This window comes from Lygodium microphyllum, chromosome 27 (genome assembly GCF_053477565.2).
Source record: "Lygodium microphyllum isolate KBCC chromosome 27, Lygodium_microphyllum_v1.1.10, whole genome shotgun sequence".
Lineage (NCBI taxonomy): Eukaryota > Viridiplantae > Streptophyta > Polypodiopsida > Schizaeales > Lygodiaceae > Lygodium > Lygodium microphyllum.
Genome location: NC_141161.1, coordinates 93,621,350 through 93,630,738, shown reverse-complemented (window position 1 = coordinate 93,630,738; position 9,389 = coordinate 93,621,350).

The following is a 9,389-nucleotide window of genomic DNA, read 5'->3' as shown; positions in this document are numbered from 1 at the left end:
TGACGAGGTGGAGTGCATGGGGAGAGGAGAGAAGCATGAGAGCTCCACGTGTGTGGAGTCTCTCCCCCCCCCTTAAGCACTATATAAACCCCCCTTAGCCTTGAGGGAAGGGGGGATAAGGGGAACACTGCCGTCGCCTGTCCACCTGTCGTCGTACTGCCTTGGATCGCCGCCTGTCATGGAGAGAGGAGGAGGGACTGCTGTGCCACCGCCGTGAGAAACGCCGCCCCTACAGCGCCTAGTGTTGCCGCCATTTTCCCCTTTGCCATCGTCCTAATCACCCCCCCCCCCCTCGTCGTCAATCCTTCCCTCTTCCCAATCATTGGTCTTCCACGTAAGCTTTTGAAGCATAGAAGCTTCCTTGGAAGCTTCCACAAGGGGCTTCCTTAAGCCTTGTTTTTACGTGCCCTCCCCGGTTTCAAAAACCGGCTTGTAAAGCTCAAATACCTACGCAAGAGAATAGGCATCGACCTACACGCAGCCTCAGAGAGTGGGAATAAAGGCTAGGAGAAACCCGCGGAGTCTATATTTCACTACGTCCACGATGGCTCCTAAGTCCAAGTTGCAAGGCACACATGTGGAAGCCTCGAACCCAAACTTGCACGTGGACGTCACCGCAAGTCCTCATAACCAGGTTCATGGAGTAAATTCCGCATTGGGCATGTTTAAAAATTCATAGGGAAGCTATGAATATAAATTGCCTATTCATCTTGCGTGTGTAGTCACATGTTGCTATTTTGGTGCATTTCCAAAGTAATGAGTCTAAACGCCTATTGCTTAGGGCAAAGGATGAAATTCTTAAGTGCACTTTTGACTGGCCATGGAAAGAATAAGCGTATGTTGCATTTTAGGCAATATCTTCCTTGTAATGATTCGCATGAGGAAAAGTCGTTAACACTCGTAGGATGTTATCCGAAAAGAAATTGCAGAGAACGAAAATGAATCTATGGACTTGCATGTTGCATGTGCTTGTAAAATGGAATAAGTCAACACTAGTCCTATAATATTCGCTTTACTTGAATGTCATTAACTACGTTGTAGTTAGGAAAGGGTTGTATGTTGCATATTCGTCATGCGAAAAATTCATTCATCAACAGTTGCATTTAGGAAAGGTTGCATGGCTTATCAAAGCATGAAATTCTAAAGCTTAGACAAAAGGGTTGTAGGCATGATTCTTTGATGTGAATCCTAGTAGGTCCTATGTAAGTTATTCTTCAAATTATCATGTGTTTTGACTTTAGCAAGAAAAGATAGGGTTATTGTGAACCTTGTGGTGTGTAGAAGCAATGAATCGCATGTTTACATGTATTGTGGCATCTTGCAACTATTTATACCTTTAGAACAAGTTTAGCATCTCTAGGAAAGGAACGTCCTTGTCGCAAGACAAGTAGATCAATTTAGCTAAATCACTTGTAACCGTTAGGGAATTGTGTAGGCATAACTAGTCGATATGAAAAACACCTCAAGTACTAGCTAGGGCTTGCCACATTGGAAATGCTGCCTAATATCGCACTTGGAACGGCAAGTCGAGACCCTCAAACCCTAAAGGTCCTACCCACATTCACGAAATGTTTGGGTCAATTGGACGCCCATGCAAACAACGATCGAGGGTTTCTACCCTAAGGATCGACCGACCTAATGTTAAAACTCGGATTGAGTTTGGAAACCCTAGGGGTTGGATTGGGTAAGAAGACACCCTGAACCCTACATCTTATCTAAACAAAATTCCTTGACCAAGAAATGCCGTTCAATGGGTGAAATAAACCCATGAGATAGATGCGACACTTGTGCAACAAGTTGCAATGTCGCATGGCCTTGTCGTTTAATCACAATATAGATTAGCCATTCCTTGGAATGAGGTTGGCAGGTTTTAGCGCAAGTCTAACTTGCAAGAGAATGAGTAGTCATCTTGCTACATCACCTTTCTTGGGCTGATTTGCCAAGTTAAGGGAAGTTAGGTATTTGCTTGGAAGCAAAGGATCAATCAAGTCAGAGCAACATGGTCGTCAGGATTTACTGTTAATTTATGAAACATAGGGTGTTGGTTAAGTTGGGTTAAAAGGGTATGGCCCTAACCCAATGACAAAAGGGTGAACAAACAAATCCTTGGGGATCTTGCCAAGTCGCAATTGATCCCGGATTGAATGCTGGATGCATTCGGAGAGAAGGATTCACTCCTTAGCAGTTGGCCAAATAAACGACCATTGGATTGATTGTGCTTGTAACTGTTTAGGAGCACTGTTTGCATTGTTTGCTAAAGGAACTAAAAGATGGAAAGTTAATTAATGCTTCAGGTTGAAGGTCTAAAGGGAGAGGTAGCATCAGTTACCCCCGACTGTCTGCCTGACCCTAACCAAGGGGGTTGTTAGCCGCACCGGAAACGTGGACGGAACTCGCCACGAGAGGTCTCTCCATTGGGCGCTACTTGAAGTAGAAGGACGCTTGGGTGCCAGGGGGCACTGGCCGTAAATCCCTTGCCTTTTGGGCCTTGCACAAGAGGCCAACGTGACTCGGGATTGGATCTCGAGGCCCGCATACTAGTCTACGGGCGGAATCTTGGATTAGTAATCCTTGTGGATTACTGGATAGCCTTCGGGCGGATTATGGATTGCCTTCAGGTGGATTATGGATTAGCCTACAAGTTGGATTATATGATGTTTTCCAAAGATAAATAAGATCAACTGTTGAAAAGGAACTTGGTTGACACTACTTTTCTATGTCAGTGCTAAGATTATGTGAAGGAACCGGTGTCTAACTGGCTAATTAAGGAAGCTGTTTTATGCGTGTTCAACTAAATATGGTAGGTAATTAGACAACTAAAACAACCCTGAGGAAAGTGCGATGGATGTGGCCATGGATCCATCCTACGGATGGGTGGTCTCGGTTGGCCAAGAACTTTTCTCAAGCGAAATGGACAGCAAGGAACTTTCCTCGAAGGAAATGAACAGCAGGCAACAGTGACCTAGAGTTCAGGTTACTAGAATCCCGATTTATGCTATTTTAGGGGAACAGAATGGGACTATGTCTTTGCATCCCTCTTGTTTCTCATTCTCCTTGAACCAAGTACAGTATGAATCCGCTTCGACCCTGGCGTTTCTGCGTAAAGTAGTTTGCCTGGGGTTCGACACTAGCTGCCGTTCTAGGAGTTTAACCACTAGGAAAACCCCGATTCAGGTCGATCCTAAGTGGGAACGACCGGAATACTTCCACTATATGGCAGACTCGGAAAGACCTAGATCGCAAACCCCCTAACATTCCATGGGAGTGCCAGGTGGAGCTTTCTAGACCCTCTTTCCGATGGGCTGCTAAGACGTGTCCTGCAAGGAGACAGATGGACACGTTACAATAAATTATTAATGGAGTCATTTATATAATAAAATAAACTCTCAATGGAGTTGAATAAATAAGTCATTAATATTCAAATTCTTATATGAAACCCATGATAATAGATATAATTATTCAATATCTCTTCAATCTTTTTCTATAGCTCAAAAGGATAGAATATACTATTTAGTAAAGAAAAACTATATTTCATAACTCTTCAAGAAGATACTCTCTCTAAAATGAAAATATTTTAGTGATTTGATAGAATGATTAGTAAATAATTTATTAAAAATATATAATTATTCATATCTCTTATATATTTTTAAAGCTCTTAAAAAAGATAGAATATCTATAGCAAATATATACTAATGCAATATCTATTCAAAAAGATAGTCTATTTTGGATCCAAATTATGTAATGATATGTATAAAAAAAAAGTAAAGGAATAGCCCAAAAAATTTTAAGCTTTAGGATAATAGTCACATGTGACTCTCCGATAATGTTATAATCTTTATTTTTAATAAGACCTTACACCTATTTAAAAAATAAAAAAAAATCATAAAAACATTAGACACTTAAAAAATTTTGGAAAGTTTTTAAGATTTTTTTGAGCTCATTTGTTATTTTAAAGCTATTTTAAGAAAAAAATGAGAAGAGGATCCTCCTTATATGTTGTAAGGGATAAGGGGAGCTGAGTGTGAATGGTCTTGAGGGGAAGGGGAAACCCTAACCCCAAAAAAGCACAAAAAAAGGCCATCATGATATGCCATGAATAGGGGGTTGGGTGATCAGCTATGAATAGGGGGGTTGGGTGATGATCAGGTTGGGTGATGATCACCCAATCCCCCTATTCATGCAATATCATGATGGCCCAACCCCCCTATTCACGCTATATCATGATGGCCTATTTTTTGTGGCCTTGAGCGAAAAGAAAAACCCTAATCCCAAAAAAGTATTAAAAAAACACAAAAAATAGGCCATCATGATATGGCGTGAATAGGGGGGTTGGGTCATCACGCAACCCCCCCCTCCATTCACGCCATATCATGATGGCATTTTTTTGTGATTTCTTTGTACTTTTTTTGGGTTAGGGTTTCCCCTTTCCCTCAAGACCATTCCCACTCAGCTCCTCTTATCCTCTCTAGCATTAGGAAGATTCACATATATACACTCTCAATACCTCATCCCCTCCCCCCTCCCCTCCAATGCCATATTGGATTACAAAGCATGACAAGATCCTCCCCCTTAATCCACCAAAAGATGCCTTTATAAATCAAGCTATAATAAAATGCAATATATATTCTTTCTCCTTGGCTTGAAAGGCTCACTTCCTTGAGCAGAAGAGGATCTAGATTGATTTGTTGGTTGATCAAGTACACTAGGGGAGATTGGAACCTTGACAGTTGTCTGCTTTGTCCTTGTCATCATTGTTGTGCCTGAGAAAATGACAGGAAGAGTAAAAAAAAACTATTCGTTGGTATGGTCGATATGACATGGAGAGGATAAGCTGATATGACGTGAGAGTAGCAAAGCCAAATTTTCGTAGGGTCCTATTCGCGCTATATCGTGGAGCAGCTCATACAGCGCGAGCGTGCTAAAGCATAATGATTGGTACTATATTTCTCACTCCGTATCATGGATGACTTGATATGGCATGAGAGTGGCACAACAAAATCTCCGTAGGGGTCCTCCTCGCTCCGTATCATGAAGGAGTAAATATGTGTGTGCAAAGTACACCCCTCTCCCCTGTAATAACTTATTTTTTGTAAGACCTTAAACCCATCAAAAAAATTTAAAAACTTTCCATAAGATTATAAGGCTCTAAAAAAAAAAGTAATTTTTAGGATTTTTTAAAGCTCGTTTGCTATTTTAAAACTATTTTAAAGCAAAACATGGCCTAAAAATGACCAAAAAATAGCATATCATGACATGATGCAAAAAAGGGATGTTCAAGGTCCTCAAAAACCCCTTTTTCATGCCGTATCATGATATGCTATTTTTGTCCTCGAACATCCCTTTTTCGCGCTGTATCATGATATGCTATTTTTGGGTGATTTTTTTGTGATGTTTTGGTCATTTTTAGGCCCGTTTTTGCTAAAAATAGTTTTAAAATAGAAAACAAGCTCAAAAAAATCTTTAAAAATTTCTAAATTTTTTTCAGATCCTAATAACCTTATGAATTTTTTTTAAAAAAAAATTATAGGTTTAAGGTCTCACAAAAAATAAGTCATTATAGGGGGGTTGTACTTTGTACGATGTTACGCGAGCGGTGATCGAGAGCAAGCCTCACTCACAACCCGATAACGAGATGTTAAGGAGTGCCGGTTGGGGTAATTGAATTTTTTTGGATGCACAACACAACTTGAAAAATTCAAATATTTGACAATACACCATGAAAAACAAAACAATAAAAAACTGCCTCTTGTAGCTCAAAGAACTAAAACCCTAATTCGGGTAGAGTATCACACAACCACAACTCAACAAAAAAAATCAAAAATTTTAAGTGAAAAATATTCTCGTACCTTAACAACCATGATCCGACGCTCGGCACTTTGGCATCCAAAGGCTCCGACTTTCAAATTAGCAAGACAAGAGCTCACTCTAGTATGCGACCCTCCTCTCTCCTCTCTCATAAAATACAATTGTACAAGAGGGGGAAGGCCCTTAACTCTCCATTCTCATCTCCTTATATAGTTTCCTATCCACACTCACACACATTAGGCTCTTTGCTTTCAGCTTTTGGCTTTTGCTTTACTACTGCTTTTCACTATTTTCGTTTTTTCTGCTTTATGCCTGTTTGCAACTTGTTTGGATCATAACTTTGTCATTTGAAATCCAAATATAGTCGCTTGGGTACTCAAAACGATCGGAACACGTCTGGTTGACAAGCTTGAGTAAGCAGAATTACAAAAATCCATCAAAACGGAGCAAAAATATTGATTTTCGTAAATCACATTATTATTCTCAATCTTTTATCTTGGACGACTTATTCCCTTCCTTGGCATTTTCTTCTTGTAATTGCACACACTTTTAGCACACATGTCCTCTTTTTCTTCAAGAAATACTCGCTGACGATGTAAAACGTACAATCTTTTTCTTTGATCCTTGAGTCTTCAAAATAAATATTCTCTGGATATGAACTTGTTTTTTTATGCAGTGTGCCCTACAGGATCGTGAAACGCATTGGAGACTTGGGATATAGATTGGAACTATCTTCTTCTACTAAGATTCATATGTATTCCATGTTAGTTAGCTCAAGCTCTTCTATGGTACTCTTGTGGATATATTTGATAAGCTACCACATATAGACGAAGGTCTTATTTAATACATCCTTGAGACGATCATAGGTTAGTGTAAGAAGAAGCTTCGCATTTGTTCTATCATTAAATATGCATGTCCAAAAAGTTGGAACTACTCGACACCATGCAACAAGTGAAACGTCAAAGTTCACTTGGACATCAAGATTCACAAACTGAGAAGTGATTCAACATGGATATGAAAAAATAAATGAATACCTCTCTATGCAGATCAGATAAGAGTAGGGTTGCTACACAAGTTCATTTCAAAAGACGTAAGAGTGGTTTGCTTTATGAACAAATCACATGAGAAAGATATCTAAAGTTGTTGAGCTCTTTACTCAATACAAGTAACATTGATGAATGATATCTTCAAAAAGTCGGCTTCATCATGGATACCAAGATGAGAACAATCACTATGTATACCTGTAGATTCAAATATGAAATTTGTGAGACATCAATACAAGTGGTGTTAGAGTAGGAACTTGCATCCTCCTCCATGACTATGCATCTATCCCTATGCTTATCAATCCATTTCATGGCAAAAGGCAAGGTCAAATAGGATAGAAACATGGCAAGTCAAATAGGCTTTGGGAAACTTTGAAAGGAAAAAAATCACAAGAGTGTACCATCTTGGTAGGGGACTAGAACAAGATGCCAACTGATGTTGACCACTTCCATGGAAATACTACCATGATTGCATGTGAAAAGGAAAAATGGCATGAATTGAAGAGGAGCTATGATTTGTTAGATGTTTCCCCCATGATAATGGATGAAGAGGACCTATGATTTGCTAAATATTCTATATCTAGGTTTGGAAGATACCTATGATTGGATTTCTCAATTGGGCTATAAGATAATCAAGGTGAGAAAAGTTTTTTTGTATTTAGAGTGCTCTCTAGGGGTTGGGCATATGGATTGGATACTAGGAAAGATGGAAGATATATTAAACACATCGTGTGCCTTGCTTCTGAGTTTTGAAGACAAGTCAATGGTGGTAGATAAGATACTTTGACTTCCTTAATGTTTTAAATAGTTGTAACCCCATTCTCTAAGGTGCAATGGAAAAGATATGCAAAGTTGCTACATAGATTTTTGTGGAGCTTCGAACCAAGTAGTAGGCAGAATTCAATTTTTGGAAAGTGATAACCACAATAAGGAATTGTGGAGGATCAAGGTTGGAGAAATTTAAGGAGAAATCATGTCAGAAGTCAAAAGGTTGATCTTCAAATTACTTTACAAGCTTAGTGAGTGTGGGAGATTTCGCTCAACCACCAAGACCCTCGGACCGCTTATTGTTTCAAGCGTTCCAAGCCGAGCACTAATGGCTATCTCTCACTTAGCCGACGTGCCATCGATATCTACGGGCGTAGTGAGCTTACCTCCATGCCGATCGAGTTACCTCCTCTCCCGTGCACTCCGGTAGCTCCACAACTAAGTACAAGCTTCAAGTAAGCTCCACGCTCTAAGCTCCATAGCCGCGAGTGAGACAAGAGAAGAGAAGAGAAGAAGAAGAAGAGAGGAGAAGATGGAGAGCTTCTCCTCCTCGGTCCCTCACCCTCACACACTCACTCCCTCATACTCTCACACTCCCTCTCTCAAGCACAAGCTCAAGCAAGCAAGAAGAAGAGGAAGAAGAAGAAGAAGAAGAAGAGGAGAGCCACTTTTGGCAACACATAAGAATGAGCTTCTCATTCACTTTTCAACTTTATATACAAAACCCTAAGTCCCTTTTGGGCAGTCATCCCCTTATCCCCTTTTTTACATGGCCGGCCGTGGCCTAGGCCCTTTTTCCCATTGTCCTTCTATCTTCCTAGCTTCCTTTCCACCGCCCATCTACATTTACAAATTGCACGGGTAAGAGCTCGGTGCTCCTTAAATTAAATCATGATGCGCTTGCACTTTTTTACAAAAGTATTGACTTGCATTTTTCCTTGTGTGCGTTTTTTCCCTTATTTAGGACTTTTCTACGCTTCTTGTGTTTCTAGATTTTTCTTTGTGTGCCTTTGACTTCTGTTTCGCTTTGCCTTGGCCTTTGTCTTCTGCATTAGCTTTTCCAGATTTTCCACCTTGTTCGTGTGACGGTTAATATTACTCCCCTCCTAGAACAATGCCAGTCCCATGGCACTCACCGTCATAGGTAGTAGACTTTGGCATGCACTGAAGACATGGGTGGAAGGGATATCAGTGGTTGCCGTGGAGGAGTGTTGGTGGTGGTGTGGAGGAAGGTCGTTGGGGCCACGTTGGTGGCCTAGGTGGCTGGTGGTAGGGTTGTTGGAGTTGGTGGTAGGGTTGTTCTTTGTTGGGGATTGCACTGATGGCCATCACAAGTGTTGGTTTGTTGGGGATTCTGCACATGACGATTCTTGGCGGGCTTGTAGGATGATAAAGGATAAGAATTCAAAGTTGGGTGTTGATGAAGAGCAAATGACACTTTCGTTGGAGTCTTCAACACCTCCAAGTGAAAACCTCTCATAGGTGGTCTCTCCCTAGGGATAGTGCTAGTCTTCTCTATCGTGCACAAGACATAGTTCAATTAGTTTGGAAGACAGGCCGAGCTCTAAGCAAGCTGAGAGTATTGTCCTGCACACTTGAGGATCCAAACTAGGTATATATTTCGGTGCAGATATTATGTGAGTGCTCGTGCATACTTAGATATTACGTAGTTAGAAGATCACAGGCTAGTTTATATGGGATGTGTATAATGTATAGTGCATGTGTATGTGTGTGCACTGAGTGTGTGTATGAGGCGTGCATTTAGTATAAGGG